Source organism: Camelus bactrianus, chromosome 15, assembly GCF_048773025.1.
Source record: "Camelus bactrianus isolate YW-2024 breed Bactrian camel chromosome 15, ASM4877302v1, whole genome shotgun sequence".
In the NCBI taxonomy this organism is placed as follows: domain Eukaryota; kingdom Metazoa; phylum Chordata; class Mammalia; order Artiodactyla; family Camelidae; genus Camelus; species Camelus bactrianus.
In genome coordinates this window covers 18,179,427-18,195,467 of record NC_133553.1, presented here as the reverse complement: position 1 = coordinate 18,195,467, position 16,041 = coordinate 18,179,427, and the positions used below count along the sequence as shown (strand labels likewise).

At 52.3% G+C, this 16,041-nt stretch overlaps 1 long non-coding RNA gene across 4 annotated transcripts in view; it reads left to right on the top strand.

Moving 5' to 3' along the window:
• LOC141573456 (uncharacterized) overlaps positions 1–16,041 on the top strand; it is an 89,090-nt gene that overhangs the window by 23,936 nt on the left and 49,113 nt on the right. The window lies entirely within an intron of this gene.

Sequence of the window (16,041 nt, the reverse complement as noted above, 5' to 3'; positions counted from 1 at the left end):
GTCTGCAAGTTCAGAAACTATACTGTATTTATTCGTGTGCCTTGCATGTAGTAGGTGCTTAGTAAATGATTGTATTAGTAGGTGCTCAATTAACAGATTGAATGAAAGGAGCAAGGTCCTAGTGACTTTCTTCCTCAACTTTCCCTTTTCTGGCTGATTCTGCGACCAGGCTCTCCCTGCAGACTGTCCTTCTGCTGTTTTTCTTCTCTCTCTCTGTCCCTAGTGTTCTTTTGTTTCCTCATTCATGCCTTCGTCGGCCTGACATATATCAGAATTAGCTGTGTCTGTGTGTCGGGGGCCCCTCTAGACTCTAAGTCCTTGAGGGCTGGGTTCTTACTCTCTGCGAAGTGCCAAGTCAGAGACAGCTTCAGTCTTCTCTTGCCCATCTCCCCGGCCCACGCCATGCTCCCCGGGCCAATCAGCTGCACCCTTTCCTCCTATCCTAATGTGGGGAGCAGGTGGCCCAGCCTTGCTCCGTGTCCCCTCTGTGCTTCATCTGGGTCTTCCCAGACCCAGGCTCACACATGATGGGATGATGATATGGGCTCCAGCTTTGATCAAAGCCGGAAACTGCAGCTGAGACCTAAATTGGCTGATAAAGGAGCAAGGATTTACTTCCGCCAGTCTGTAAACATGCGGTGCCAAGAGCCTTGGCCACAGCTCCAAGCCAGAACCTCGGAGCTCTTCCTCAAAGAGGGACACACCATGGGGGGTGGCAAACAGGTGCGCGGCGGGGGTAGGAGGGTGGCTCAGGGCTCCCGGTGCCTGAGAGGCAAGCAGTTGCATTTGTCATGTTGATTTTCTGCCACGTTCCTCCCACTCCCTCGCTGAGGACTGGAGGACGAGGTGAGAGAGAAGCAGAAGAGAAACAGCAAAGGAGCGATCTTGCGCGATTCTGTTCCTTTATCTCCAATGTCAACATTACGAGTAAGCTCACTGGGGTAATAGTTTCAGTGGAAATGCGTAGTTCCACTGGACACAGTGCAAGAATTTTTTGCTCATGGAATTTTCACTCAACAATAGGGGGAAAAATTGTTTTCACATAGGCGGTTTTGGCTCCAAAGATGGATTTGACAAGTGTTTCCCCAAATGCCACCAGGACTGAAGTATGCAGCTGCCATGGAAATTTCAGAACTCTCAAAAGAACCCCAAATGCATTTAAAAAAAAATCACCGAATCACATATTTAAACTGTGCTTTCTATTGTTGTGAACAACATTTGAGCATGAGGATGAGGGAGACCTCAGAGATCTCGTCTGAGGAACCTTAAACATTCGTTTCACCGCTGGAATTTTCAGCACTTTCATTTACCATCATGGCGAAGTGAGAGCCGTCTGTCTGGCCAGTTTCACATCCTATTCGTTGTCAGTTTTACTTTCTGAGCCTGACATCGATGTTTGGGTTTTCAGAACAGAAAGATGATCTTGAATAGGAACCTCGTGTATCTTTGTAACATTTTTAATGAAGTCTCACTGCTGGTCTTTGCAGCCCGTGTCAAAAGCCGCCCGAAGTGTCTCTCCCCAGATCTGATGTGATTTCTGGTCAGTTTAAGGCAGGTGCGTTGCAGCACGCCACCGAAATCAAAGGAAGGCCATGTCTTCTACTCCGCGTCACAGTGTTATCAACTCAGCCTGGTGACACCTGTCCCCGCAATGACACTGGATGGGACTGGTTGACCCCTAGAAGAAGAGAATGATGTGACCCTTTCTTACGCTCATGCTGGGGACTTCCACGGGGCCTTGAAATTCTGTCAGAAATGACTCAGCTTTCTCTTGGTTTTATTTTTCAAGCTTTTCCCCCCACACTGCCTTGATCTTGGTTTTTTCTCTCTCAGTTCCTTCTGGTTAATCTTATTTTCTTCCAAGTGTAAAACTGTGCTGCTCCTTTTGAAATTAGTTTACATGCTGAGGAAGCTTTTTAGGTGACTTTCTGCTATGATGACCTCCAGCCGGGAAAGATCTGCTGGATGCTTGGAGTCTGCTCTGAGATGAACTGGCAATTCAGTTCACACACATGAAAGACTTATATAAAAGGCTCCCCAAATATTCCCACTGACTGATTAGCACTGCTTACTGGAGGGGTCTTGGGCATCCTTGTAAGGACAGAAGCAAGACATGGGCGATGTCTGTGCGCCACCCCAGGCAGGTAGGTAGTTGGATTGAGAAGCAGAGCGAGAGCAACTTTTTATTATAAAAGGACTTTTCTGTCTTGATTTTCAGTGTTGCACCTGTAGAACTTTGCCTCGATGTCCCCTTTTTTTCTGATCTCCCGAACTGGCGTTGCTACTGCGATCCCTACTTAGCAAAGTGGCACAAGTCAGATTCAGCTTTCTTTTGACGATTCAAGTCGGGTTGGGAAGATCACTGTGGTTAAGCTGGAGAAGCGGCAGAATCTGTAGAAGTGTTTGATTCTCGAGACTCAGGAAGTACTTTCGCTGGGTACGGGGAGACCTGGAGAGCGGGGCGACGATTCTGGATCTAACTTCATCCAGGCTGGGTGTGCTGGGAAGCGCCCTGCTCTGCAGTCTCCTGCGGAACATTCAAACAGACATCACTGGCAACTGGTTGCTGCCTTGATGGCTTTGTCCGGTGTATTGAATAAGCTTGGAAATCCGTGATGAATGGGAAGGCCGGCTGACCTTTCCACGTTGCTCTGTTACCTGAGAGGCGGGTCCTCGGCGCCCGGGGCGGCGGGGCACCGGGCTGGGACTCAGTGTCCACCACAAAGCTCTTACCGACTGGACGCCATTGACGAGCCCTTCCTTTATTTGTTCTAGAATGAAGACACAGCTCTATTTTTAAATTGGTGTGTGTGTGTGTGATGTCTCCCTCGTTCCCCGGGGTGTGTCTACACTGATGTGGTTTGTGCTCTGGATTCCCAGGAGCAGTGGAGAGTGGTCACTTTCTCTAAGTGGTGTCTGAAAAACACTGAAACAGGTCAGGACACCATGGTAATTGGAATTTCTTTAAGAATAATTTTAAAAGAAAACATTTGCGAACTTGGAACAAGAATATTTTTATTAGAAGATCTTTCTTTCTGACATGAACGAATAACCAAGGGATCTTTCCATGGGCCCTGAAATGCTTGTCTTAGAGAAATTCCCCAACGACATCCAGGCAAGACCACGTGGGGGCACCTGCTCTGCCGGCCTCCGAGCTGTCTCCCGTGCACGGGACGCATGCGTGCTTCTAGAAAGCACCTTCCCAGGAAATAGTTTCTCTTTTCTGCTTTCTTACTGTAGTGAATTCTTGCATGCGCTACCTTGGTGAAACTGAAAACCAGTTTCTCTTCTTCCTCTAGTGAAGGAGCAGTAAGTCTAATGAATTATTCTTAGAGCTCTTTATTAAATTACCCAGTTGACTTTTCCCTTTAAATGTGAAAATAATCACCGTTCCTTTAGCCTTTCTTCCTACATCTTAACCCCATCTATTTTAATCGCTTCTGGAGATGGAAATTGCCCTGTCCTGCCTCTCACAGTTGCAAGGGCCGTCAGTCTTTCTGAACCAGAGCCCAAGTGATCTGTTTGTTGCCTTCCTGAGCCTCTTCGGGGGAGCATCACTCTACGGTGACAACGAAGCGTGTGGGGCAGGAAAGCACGCGGCTTTGATCCCACCATCCATGCCCACTGAGCACTTACTAAGTGCCAGACATGGTCCTGGAGCCCAGAGTCTGCTGGGGAGCCTGCAATACACACGAACACCTTCGGGTTGGAGTCTGCAATCGTACATGACGATGATAGCTCATAATCGGAATTTAAATATAGCCAGAAACAATCAGGACTAATTCTAAGTGCCAAGAACATGGTGGGAGAGACCAACGAGGGGGGGGGGTGTGTGTGTGTCCTGGGAGGTCCAGCCCCACTCTTTCAGGCCCTCATCCCCGACCCCGTCCCTTCCTGGGCACCACCCCTTGGGCCCCTGATCGTAGTCTGTGTTCCTGCTGCTTCAACATTCCACCCCACCATGGGCCTGAGTTCTCTGAGGGCGAAGGCCATCTTCCTTCTTTGTCTCCTCACTTCCCAGCAGCCGAGGGAGCAGCGCAATGCTGAGGAACTAAAGGATTTGGCAGCCGAGATTCCAGGTTTGAGCTCAGGGGCTGCCAGTTATTCGCTGTGTGGCCCAGTTGCTCTGAGGCCTTGGAGGTGGGGTTCCCTCATTTATAAAATGGAGACAGTGGCCACTTCATTCCCATTGACCCCGTGTGGCCTGGCGAGGCCAGGACAGGCCTTTGGCACGCCTCCAACACTGTCACCACATGCCAGTGATTTGCCCAGCGTACTTTAGCTGCCAGACAAGGAGTGGTGAGTGCAGGGGCGGCTGGGCGCCATGTTTGTTCTCCCTAGTCTGTTTCAGCCGGCTAATGGCTGTGGGAAAGACGGCGGGCGTCAGAAGGAAGGACAAAACACAAATAACGGTGAAGAGGATGGCAGGCAGGCGTGGCCACATGGAGCTGGTCGCAGGAAGTCCAAGAATGTGGCCAGACAGGCACCTTAGAGCTTCTGACCCCACTGGATGTGTTTGCTTGGGCTAGGGACCAGGAAAGGGAGCTGGCTGGAATGTCAGGGCCAGCGGGAGGCGGCGAGCATGGGACAGGACCCTGGAGGTTCTCCAGGACAGCCCAGAGCTTGTCTTGAGACAGCAGGCTGTGGTTCATGAGCCTGGGGTGGGGACTGGACGGCCAGCCTCTCAGGACAGCATCAGAAACTGAGGCCATTTACAGCAAAGACTTTGACTCAAACACAAGTGTCGGGCTCAAATCCACCCCAAAGACTATTTTGGGGAGCCCCAAGTGCACGTGGCAGTACTGGTCTCTCCTGCCTGTCCTGCTGACACTACCCATCACCGAGAGGAGGCTTAGGGTTGAAAGCAGGAGGTGGGGATGCTAAAAAGAGAAAAGGAAGTGGAGAAGTCAGAGGAAGGGACCAAACAAGCATGGTCAGACGAGACAACAGATGCGGCCCTGGAACAAGACGCCATGAGGGGACGGTGGCCCTAAATGATTTCTGTTCTGGGAATTTGCTGTAAGCGGGGCCGGGGGCGGGGGGTTCTCCTTTTACTTCTCCCAGGCCCGGCTTCAGACATCATCGTGCAAACTGGGATTTTACTGTAAGAGAACACAGGCTCACTGCGGGGTGAAGGTGCTCTCCTGCACAAGGACGTCCCAGAGCGTCTGCGCTGTTCCACTGAGAAGAGCCCCCGGGTCATTTCTTTCTGAGCCGTTAGGGCGGTGGTTAGTTTCTCTCTCGATCACTCTCCAGGCTTTTCTTTCTCCCTCCTGAGTTCCATCACAGGTGCCAGGTATTGGGGTTAAGGTGAGTAACTGAGTTTGAGTTTCTTCCAAAGTGACCGAGCCAGGGATGGTCTCAGATATTGGGCAACAGATACCTCAAGTCAACGGTCATCGGTCACTTTATTTCTCTCCATCTACTCCACGGAGGTGACTTCTGAACTAGAAGGCAGAGCAGAGGACATGTGAGAAAGGGAGAGGGAGTTCAGGTTCCATCCAGCAGATGCAGAGGAGAGATGCTGGATGTCTGTCCCTCATTCTGGGAGTTTGTTACAAGTTCAGTCAAAAAGAGAGGCTGCCCACTTCAGAAGATGCCGATCATCATGGGACTGACAGGCAACCGTGCCGCTTACCTCCAGGGCGAGAGATGAAAGGCGCGGGGACCTGGCAGGATGAGAGGCACTGGGTGAAGTTAGGATTGGTAGCTGCCAGGTGGCACACAATTGGGCACCTGGGCGGGGGTTGAACAGGTGAGAGGAGATTTGCTTTAATGCATCTGAGCTTTCTCTAAGTGGTGCCTGAAAAACACTGCAACAGGCCTGTGAGAGTCATGGATGAAGGAGAAGCTTGCGGTTGGAGTGAGTCCACAGTCGTTAGAGGGAGACCAGGCCTCGAGGTGGGGCGAAGTCACCTCTCCCTTCCCGAGCCCTGAGTTCCAGGGCTGCCGCAAGCCTGGAGCCACCGCCTCGCCTGGCCCGCTGGCCGCGGGGGTCCTGGCCCTGACAGTGGTGACCCCATGGATGTGAAAGGCAATTCCTCCTCCTCCTGTGCACACCCGGCCGGCCAGCGAGCTCTTCTCTGCAGGGAGGATTGAACTCTGTGGGCTGGGGGGTGGGGTGGGGTGGGACAAGGCCCCAAGTCCCAGACGCCCCTTTCCAAGTCCCAGACTCCCCTATGTGGGCAGCCATGCCCGAGGCACACTAAGGGCCCTCTTTGTCATGTGGTCCTGTGTTCTTGCCCGGACTGCTGTGCTGGGGGCCCAGGTCAGGAATGGGGCTGCCCTGCCCCTTCCCCATGGACAGGAGTGGGGTCTAGAGACAGGGTCGGGGTGCTCCAGAAGCCTCAGGGCCCACGGGCGCAGATGCACCTGCTGGGGTTTGTGCTAGAAGGCCGGGCAAGGGGCCCTCTCTTTCAGGATGAGGCCAGGGCGCTGGTCCCTTACCAGCTCCGTCCTCTTGTTCCCCCAAATTCCCTCTCCTCCCCTCCAACCGGCCCCTTTCTACCCAAGTCTGTGTGAGGTCCGGGGCTGGATGCTCTGGTGTCAGAGCACTTTCCTGACCTAAATAAGTTCTCTCCGGTGCACAGGACTCTGGTGTCACTCTACCTTCTGGCTCTGCAACCTGCAGGTTAGAGACACCCCCTTTTCAGCCAGGGCTCCAGGAAACCGCCCTCTGGGCTTCCCTGGAGCTCTGCCCTGTCTGAGCTGGGGGAGGAGGAGTGAGAGGCTTACGACTGGAGAATGACTTTCCCAAGAAACAGGGTGAACCCCCTCTGTGGTCCCCAGGGGTGTTAAGTCACTGAAATCAGAGCAAAATTACATTGGTGAGCTAGCCTGGAAGTACTTTTTCCAAGGGACATTACAGTCTGATATAAAGAATACTGACTAACAAACGTACTTTTTGGACACAATCTTTTTTTAGCCACTTACAATTTAAAAAATTGATTTGGGACTGTAAAAGTAATAAACTGGATTCGAGAAGTTGGAAAAGGAGTGATGTGCATGCCCACCATCCCAAGACACCCAGCCTTCTACTTCTCAGCTCGTTTTCCCCCCAGGCAGCAGCATTTTCCATCTTTGCGACCTTGCTGCTAATTGAATCCAGTGTATTGAGATGCTCTGTGTTGCTGGAGATCCTGTGACCGCCTTTGACAGTGAGTGAACAGCTCGATCCTGAGTGACTGGGCCACTGGACACAATCTGTGTGAGAGCCAGCAAGTGCCCAGCACTGGAAGCTTCAGCAGTAGCGCCCTTCAACGTTCTAGAAAGGGAAGGAAAGTTAGGTGTCAAGTCACAGGGAGTGGAGAAATCAAAGAGTCTTGGCATGTCCGCACACTGATGATGTTAACCATCACCTGCTGGAAAGTACGGCCATATGAGGAGCTTGGGATCTGGGAGGACGTTTGGTGAGTTCTGGCCCATCCCCCATCCCCTCCTGCACAGCAGACTTGAGCCTCTGATTCTCCCTCCCCTTCTTCCCATTCCAGCTTTTCACCTTCATGTGTGCACCTGGGGGTCAGGCTGTATAATAAGAGGGGTCTTTAGACAAGTGGCTTTGTGGGTGCTGTGGCTCCTCCCAACTCCCTGGCTCCATCCTCAGAACTTGGGATGAAGCTTTCATTCCACACGTTTGCCTAGATCTTTTCTCTGATTGCCTGAGATATTGCATTCTTTAGTAGCAGAAACATTGTCTTCTCAAAAATTATAATTTGGGTGCAGAGACTTGCATGAGATTATACACCCGAGTGGCACTGGGGAAGCATCGCTTTGGATTGTTTTGCAATAAGCCTTATTTTCTTGGGGAGGAGAGCTGCTTCCTGACACGTGAGGAGGTGGTTCTGGTGACTCCTGCCTCTTTACCATCTAGGAGCGGTGGACCCCGACCGAGCTGTGATTCTGGTCCTGTGGCATTAAAAGCTAAGTCAGGCCCCAAAGTACACAGGAGGCAAGAGGAGTCCCAGGTCTGAGGTTGTTGGAGACCACGGGGAGGGAGGAGAGCTTTCCGCTAGGGAGGCGATGGCTCAGCAAATGTCATCAGGACAGTCTCGGGGTGAACTTGGAGTGAAGGGAGGTGACCAGGAGCAGTGGCTGGTGGAACGTGACAGGCACTGTCCGGGGAGAGGGATCTGGGTCACCTCTGTAGATCCTCACAGCAGCCTCTCCTGCTGGCATTACGATCCCATCTCGCTGGTGAAGAAATGGCGCTCAGGGAGGGTGAGCTCACCACTCAGCTGCTACCGGGAAGAGCTGAGCTTCCTCCTGGGTCTGGTTGAGACGGTTTGAAAGGACTCTGTGGCCAGCTTCCTCCTGTGTGCCAAGCACGGGGAGCGGGTGGAGGATGGGAGGAGGGAGGAGAGAGAAGAGAGCTGCGAGCAGTCGGTGTGGCTAAGGGCTTCCCTGCTCGTCTGTCTTCAGGGCGCCTGCTGATCCCCGCCGTGCAGAGCCTGGGACTTCACGCCGGCGCTGGTGCGGCCCCGCCAGCCCCGCGCCTGCCGGGGTGGGGCGTCTGGTTCCCTGGCGCCCCACGCACGGCCCTCCACGGCTTCCTGCACTCTTTTCAGAACAGTTAAATGTGATCCAACTGGGCGTCCCAGAAACAAAGAATTTAAGATCAATTACCCACCTAACAGGTAACGTGATTCGTGGGCTCTGCAAAATCTCTCTCACATTTGAAAGTGCAGGACAAAGTGAATGAAGTCAGCTCAGAACCTTATAAAGCTACTCTGAAATGCATTTTAATACTTTGAGCTGTGTTCTGCAACGAAGCTAAATTTAGGGATGGAAAACTGGAGCAAAACTACCTATTTATCAACCCCCCCTTTACAGTGACCTGGTGCCACATTTTGGGTCGGTCTCTGGACAGTCGACATGTATCACTGTCCCAATCGAAACCATAAAACTTCCTTTTTCTGCAGTGTCTTGTCTTTGTTCGCTTTCCTGTATCTTCCATTTTTGAGCTCTTTTTCCTTCTCATCCCATTTCTTTACTAAATATGTATTTCCAGGTTTTTGCCCTTTCCCTTTATGAAAACTACTTGATTTCACCGTGGTTCTTTCTGCATTCTCAGGTCCAGAGTAATTACTGCCTGCCAGTGACTCTTTTTATTAATGCTTACGCTAAGCCTTACTTTAAAAGCATGTATCTTCATAAAACTGACACCGCAAAAAGGGCCCCGTGATTGTCAGGCCTGAACAAGAGACGTGCCTGCTCTGAAGGCTGAGCGGTTCCCTCCTTCCCAAACCAGGGCTGAGCGCTGAGAAGAGGCAAGGATGTAGCACCGGCCTTTCTGGCTCTTGACGGAGGGAGGGGCACGCTCGTCAAACAGGGCGCGCTGGATCAGAAGGGACATTGTGGAAGTGGGGATGTTTCTCTCTAGGCAGCCAGTTCTTAAATTTTGAAAACTGTAAACGTAGATCAGGATCTGACAGGCAGGCAAATGGAGAGCGTAAGTCATTCATTCATTCGTTCCATTTAGAAGATTTGTCTGTGATCGAGGTGCTATTTAGATCAAACCAGAGTTTAGATATTTACACGTCTTTAACTGCAATTCCACGTCCTTAAGAGAACAGTGGCCTAAGGAGTCAGACAGCATCTGAACTTACTCATCGGTGCTGGCTGAGTTACTTAACGTCTCTAAGACCCCAGTTTCCCTGCCCTCAAGCTGTTTGTACTTGATGGAGACACAGAGGACAGCTGAACAATGACACATGTAAAACACGTAAAATCACAAGTGGGTGGGTGCTTCGGAGCCTGGATCACGATGCTCGAAGAGGACATTACAGGCCAGGGAGAGGGCAGAGTCGTCCTGGAGGAAGTGAGGGTGAGCCGATCTGAAGTATGGGTAAGAGCTGATGGGGGGAGGAGAGGGTGCTCCGGGTAGAGGAAGAGCATGTGCAAAGGCCCTGCAGTCACGGGGAGCGGGGGCACTGAAAGGCCAAAGTGTTGGCAGGGAAGGTGGGGACCAGAACATAAAGGGTCTCACAGGCCAAGGTCAGAAGTTGTGCTTTACCCTGAGAGCACTGGAGAGCCAGGAGTACGTTTCTGCATGTGTGCGAGTGTGCAGGTGCTTTGGGGTGATCAGGGTGTGACATGCATCTAAAAAGGCCATGGTGGCTCCAGGTGAGAGGAAGCAGAGGGATGCTGGTGGTCTAGGAGGGGGTCTCCCGCGGGGGTCCAGGTTAGAGCCAGTGGCAATTTGTGCAAGGGTGTGGTACAGAGATTGGAGGGAAGTGGATGGGTTTGAAAGTATTTTGGAAGTAACCACAAGGTTGGGTGATGCTTTGGTTACGGGCCTTGGGAAGAGGGAAGCGGAGAGATTGACTGTGGGCTCCAGCCCCACAATTGGGTACATGGGGGCCATGCCCCAGCCAGCCAGGGAGCCTGGAAGAGGGCAGGGATGGGGAGGGGGAGACTTCAGTTACGTTTCACCGAGTTGCCTTTGAGATGCCCTGAGGAGAGGACAGTCAGGCGGGCAGTGGGATGAATGTGGAGTACAGAGAGTTTGGGGCTGGAATCCTGTGCTCTGAGCTGTCCGTGGTGGGAGGTGTGGCCAAGCTTTTCCAGACACAGAGCCCACCAGGAGAGGAGGAGAGGGTCTGGATTTGAGCCTCGAAGGGCTCTGGCATCAACTGGCTTGGGGAAGGTCTGGGAAAGTGGCAGAGAAGGGGAGGCTGGAGCTTGGAGAGGTGGCATCAGCCAGTCAGCAAAGGTTTCCAAGATGGAAGTGAGGTGGGCAGGGCTGAATGCTGCCCAGAGGTCAAATGAGATATAGGCGGAACATTTTTGGTTGGATTTAGGTCATTGACAATTTTTGATCACACATGGATTTTGTAGAACACAAAATTTCAGGTCGTATTAGAAAAGATTGTTTCAAATAGAAGCAGGATTGAATGAGATAATCTCAGCAAAGCACCGGTGCCTTCAAAGCTCTCGAGTAAGGGAGCCCTCTCTCCCATTTTCTGTGGGAAGGAGCGTTCTTGTTGATGTATCAGATTTCATTGCCCCTGGAACTGCGGACACTCCTGGCGGGATGAATCCTGCTTGCGGAGCTGTCCTCTGCCCTGCAGGATGTCTAGAAGCCTCCCCGGCCTCTGCCAGGTACTGCCACACCCCTCAACCCCAGGAGCAACAACAGAAAGTAACATCATCAAATGTCTCCTGGGGGCAGACGGCAAAGCTGCCCCTGGTTTAAATAAAGTAAATTTTAGAAATGCACGTGATAGGCTCGTGTTTCTTCTTACTTTTATAAACAAACAGCTGTAAGGGTTTGGCATCCTCGAAACGGCTACGGTGTCACAAATATAAGTCACAGGAAGGGAAAAAAGCATCACTGATTAGATATTTGAATATTTTAGTTGCCACCAAAGAAGCAGCTACGGTGAGAGACACAATTAAAAATACGGATGGGCTGACTCTAAATGTTTCCTAAGTCTTCAGGAATCATGAAAGCAGACGGTTTATGTCACATGGGAGGGAGAGGCCAGCTCTCCGTGGGGAAGGCACAGTCCGTACCTGGGGGCCCAGTCTGCCCCTTGGCCCCCCTACTTGGGAGCTTATGCTCTGCAACAAACTTTAGTTAATATTTATGAAGAGACTTAATGCCCTTTGGTGTAAAAAAAAGAAATCTAAATGAACATCGCTCATAGGATGGTGCCCTATCTCCCGAAACATATAATCTCCTTTTTGGGGTTGGCAACGTTTGCAAAATAAATCTCATCCAGTGCCACACACGGTCTGCAGTATTTATCCTTGACACCCCGTGCCATTGGAGTTCTTAATGCCTGAGAGCTGACTTCAGCAAACAGATTTAACAACCTAGTTAAAACCAAATAGTTTTATAGAGATGCTGCAACATCTTTTTTTAAGTTACGGCAGGGCAGATTTAGAGTGGCAGACAATAAAAGTCCTGCGTTGCTCAGATCGTAAGTGTCGCCGCAGAACGTGAACGCAGAACGCCGACTGGAGAGGCCGCCCGGGACAGCTGGCTTCTGGGGTCTCAGGCTCCGTCCGCCGGGTGCTCCTCGGTGCCAGAAAAAAGGGCATTTCAATTTCCTGCTAGAGCGCAGCGTTGCAGGACACATGTTTAATGTTTTTTTTTCCCCCCTCTAAATGAACCGTAATGAGAATTGTACTCACAGGCCCTGATGATGCTGTGAGGAAGGGAGAACCCTCCCAGGAGGGCGGTTGACACCATTGGCCTGGAGAAGCCAGTCCCCCTGGAGTGGGCGTTTCTGGCTGTGGAGCTGGGGCAGCTCCCAGAGCCGGACTCCTGAGCCCGGGCTGGGGGAGTCACAGCCTTTGCCTTGTCTTTCTTCTTCTCTGAATTAGTTTAAAGAATTTATTCATTTATTTGCTATAAGGAATTGGCTTGTGCAGTTACAGGGTCCCATGATCCCTGCAGGCTGGAGACGCAGGGGAGCTGGTGGCGTGGTTCCATCCGAGTCTGAAGGCCAGAGGTCCAGGACCACCAAGGGCAGGGGAGAGTGACGTCCCAGGGCAGCAGTCAGGCCGAAAGGGCCCACATCTCCCCACCCCCAGACCCTCAGTGGATTAAATGAAGCACCCCCCCCACCACTGCTTTACCGAGTCCACCAATTCAAATGCTGATTTCATCTGGAAAGACCCCGACAGACACATCCAGAAGTAATCTTCCAGCCCCCAAATCTGGGCACCCCGTGATCCAGTCAAGTTGACACATACAATTAACCCTCACGATGGGTGTTTTGGGGAAGCTGTTTTCGTGCTAAGAACGCCAGGGTGTCTACCTTGGAATTGGGGGGATGATTGCTGACGGGAAACTTGGGGGCTTCAAATGCAACTAGCTCATGGGACGAAAGGGGAAACTGAGGCCCTGAGTCTCACACTAAGTAGAGGCAGAGGGGGGCCAGGACCTCAGTCTTCGGGACCCTAGGTTAGTCATTATGCTAACACCTGGGTTGGTGGCTGGGAGTGGCTCCCCCTAAAAGGCAAAATGCGAGATGGTGGAGGAGCTCCGGGCCAGCTGGGCGTGCCTAGGGGGCCAGGCCTAGGTGGGTTGGCTGGTTCCAGTGGTGGCCAATGGTGGACAGTCCCCTGTGGCCCGTGAGCCAGCTGTGAGGTGATAATGCTGCCTTCTTCGTTCCCTGCTGAACTATCCCCATTCCTCTCCCTTGTCCATCCGTCTGGGGTTACCCACCATCCACATCCTAGGAACTAGGTTGGTCACCTCTCGCAGGGACATCTGCCCGCGAAACCTTTTTTCTCATTTGATTCCCACACTGATTTGAGAAGAGGCCTCCCGAGGCTCCTGCAAAGCCCTGGGGGAGGTTCTCGGTGCCCAGATCCTCTGCAGAGTGACCCTGCAGACCTCGCAGACTCCCCCAGACCTGACCCTCCAGCCGGAAACCCGGGGAAGCCTGCGGTTGGAGCTCCGGGCCACCGAGGTGGGGGAGCCTTCCTGTCCCCGGTTCTGGAAGATGATACCCTCAGCTTAGCAGCTGGAGCAAACGCACAGAAGGTGCTGGCATGTCTGCAGGCACACCTCCTTTCACGGCTCTTCACAGATAATGCGTGGGTTTCTTTTTCTTTTTTTTCTTTTTCTTTTTTCTAACAAATAGAAGGTTTATGGCAACCCTGAATTGAGCAAGTCTATCAGCACCATTTTTTTTTTTTTTTGCGTCTCCACGTGAAGAACTTATTTAACATATTTAAAGGAAGATCCTCTTTTCTTTGCAAACATGAGTTTCTCCCAAAGAAGTTTCCAATGTGCTGGTTCCCTTCATTCTGGGGCTCTTCAGTACTTTCCAGTAAAGTTTCAAAAACCAGCAAATATTTGTTGAGTGTGGAATACAGACTCCCTGTTGTGGAGACTGGGAGGGAGTGTGACGCAGCCCTGCCTGCGAGGGGCTGCTCCCCCAGAAGGAAAGACAAGCTGAAGCCAGGATGGGTTGACGGCCAAGGAAGCAGCCACAACTTATTTATTTATTTGTTTATGTAATTTTTTTTTATTGCAGTGTAGTTGATTCACGACATTGTGCCAGTTTCTGTTGTACAGCACGGGGACTCAGTTATGCATGTACAAATATATCCTTTTTCACGTTCTTTTCATTATAGGCTCTCACGAGATCCCGAGTATAGCTCCCTGTGCTCTACAGGAGGACCTTGTCGTTTACCTGCTCTGTATGTAGCAGTTTGTACCTGTTGATCCCAAGGGTAAATTGGGAGTTTGGGATTAGCCACAATTTAAATAAAATCCTGATTTCCCAGGGCGGTCAAAGAGCCCCAGGTTTGAAGCGCTGTGCTTTTGGAGGTGAGCGGAGTCTGTCCGGGACTCCAGGTCTTTGAATTGGCTGGCGAGGCGGATACGTGCAGGAGCAGGTCTTCTGTGGTTGTGCCTCCGGTGGAGGGGACCTGTGTTCCCTTATGATTATTATTTGCTCAATATTGGCTTCTGTCTTAGAATTTCAAACCGTTTTACCCTCGAAATGGTCTTGTGCAGGAGTTTCTAGGAAGAGATGCATTGCCTTCTTCCTCGGGAGGCTCCAGGAAGCTAGGCTCTGCCAAGTGGGGACTGCCCATCGTCCGGCCGAGGCGGCTGTGTGTGGTTCGCGGGTTAACAGGGCGGGGAGCCGCTGGATGAGCCCCGGCCGCGGGGCGAGGCCGAGCGGAGCTGGCTGTTAGGCTTATCATGGGCTTCGCCAGCCTCACGAGGACCCTGCAGGACAGGGACGTCTACCGCTGTGTCACACACGGGGAAGACGAGGCCCAGGACGGCCGGTTCCTGATGTCGGGAGCATCCTGTGGCCGACCCCGGCCCGAGCCCAGCCCTGTCTCAGCACCGCCCTCCATCCCCTCTGTCTTGGAGGACGTGTCAGCAAGCGCTGATGAAATGATCACTTTAATTTTCAGGTTATGAAATGCCCTGTTTCAGGACGGACTGCAAAGTCGGTGTGAAGAGATCAGATGTAGGGGAAGGCCGTGCTCAGTTTTATCGAGAGCGCGACTTTCTTCTCTTACTTTCTTCCCCTTCAGATCGAGGTAGAGCTCTTTCCTGGAAATACTTAAAAAAAAATTAACCTTTTTTTTTTCCCTTCCCCCAGTATAACTTGTAATTGGCTTTGATGTCCTTGCTCCAGGGCGTTCTGAAGTGATTACACCCAGAGCACGAGGGAGATGCCAAGGGCATGTGGTCACTCGGGAAGGAACTGGCCCTCTCAAAAGTGGGCAGCAGGGGTCTGGATCTAACTCGTGTCTGGAGTGATTGTGCCAGCATTTTATTTCTTTGCATAAATGTCACCTGGGCCTCGGCCATCCTTCTTGAGGGCACCCCAGTCTCCCCAGAGATGAGGGCGCTCTCGGGGGCACCTCCTTCTCCCTGCACTCTGTTCCTGTCAAGCAGTGCTGAATCCTCGCCCCTCCATCCTCCCTGTCGTGCTTTCTCCCCCCAGAATCATCGCCCCAGGGGGCCTTCTCTGGCCCTTCAGTGGGCTGCCTGGGGGAGGGGATGGACAAGGTGCTCAGAAGGGTCCCACTGTACCCTTCCAGGCCTGGACCCTCCCTGAAGCAAGAATAAAGTGGATGAAGGTGGGGCTGACAGAGGGTCCCCAGAATACAGAAAAGGCCAGTAGAGGGTGTGGAGTGGGATCCGAGGGCCCCAGGACCCTGAGGAGAAGCAGGCAGGATGGGCTTGGCTTGAAGCCCCCGCCTTGTCTCAGACCATGGCCTCCTGGCCGGTGGGGCCTGGTGTGACCTGCACGCTGGGATCGCGGGGCCTCCTGGACAGGTGTTGTCCCCCCGCCAGACCTGGTCCTGGAGCTTGAGCCCTGTTTGGGCCTGAAAGAATTAAGTTGCATCTAATTGAGTCCTGGGGACCCTGCCTTCCCACTAGCAGAGACAAGACTCGGAAGTTCCGGTCTGCTCCGGCCACATGCTCCCGGTGGAACACCCCCCGAGGGGCTTCCGGTATCTGAGAATTTGCTTGGGGTGGGGCGCACATAGACCCTCCTTGGCCACTTTTAGGAAGGTTGCCCAGGAGGACCCTCTCCCTGGACATTCTGTCTG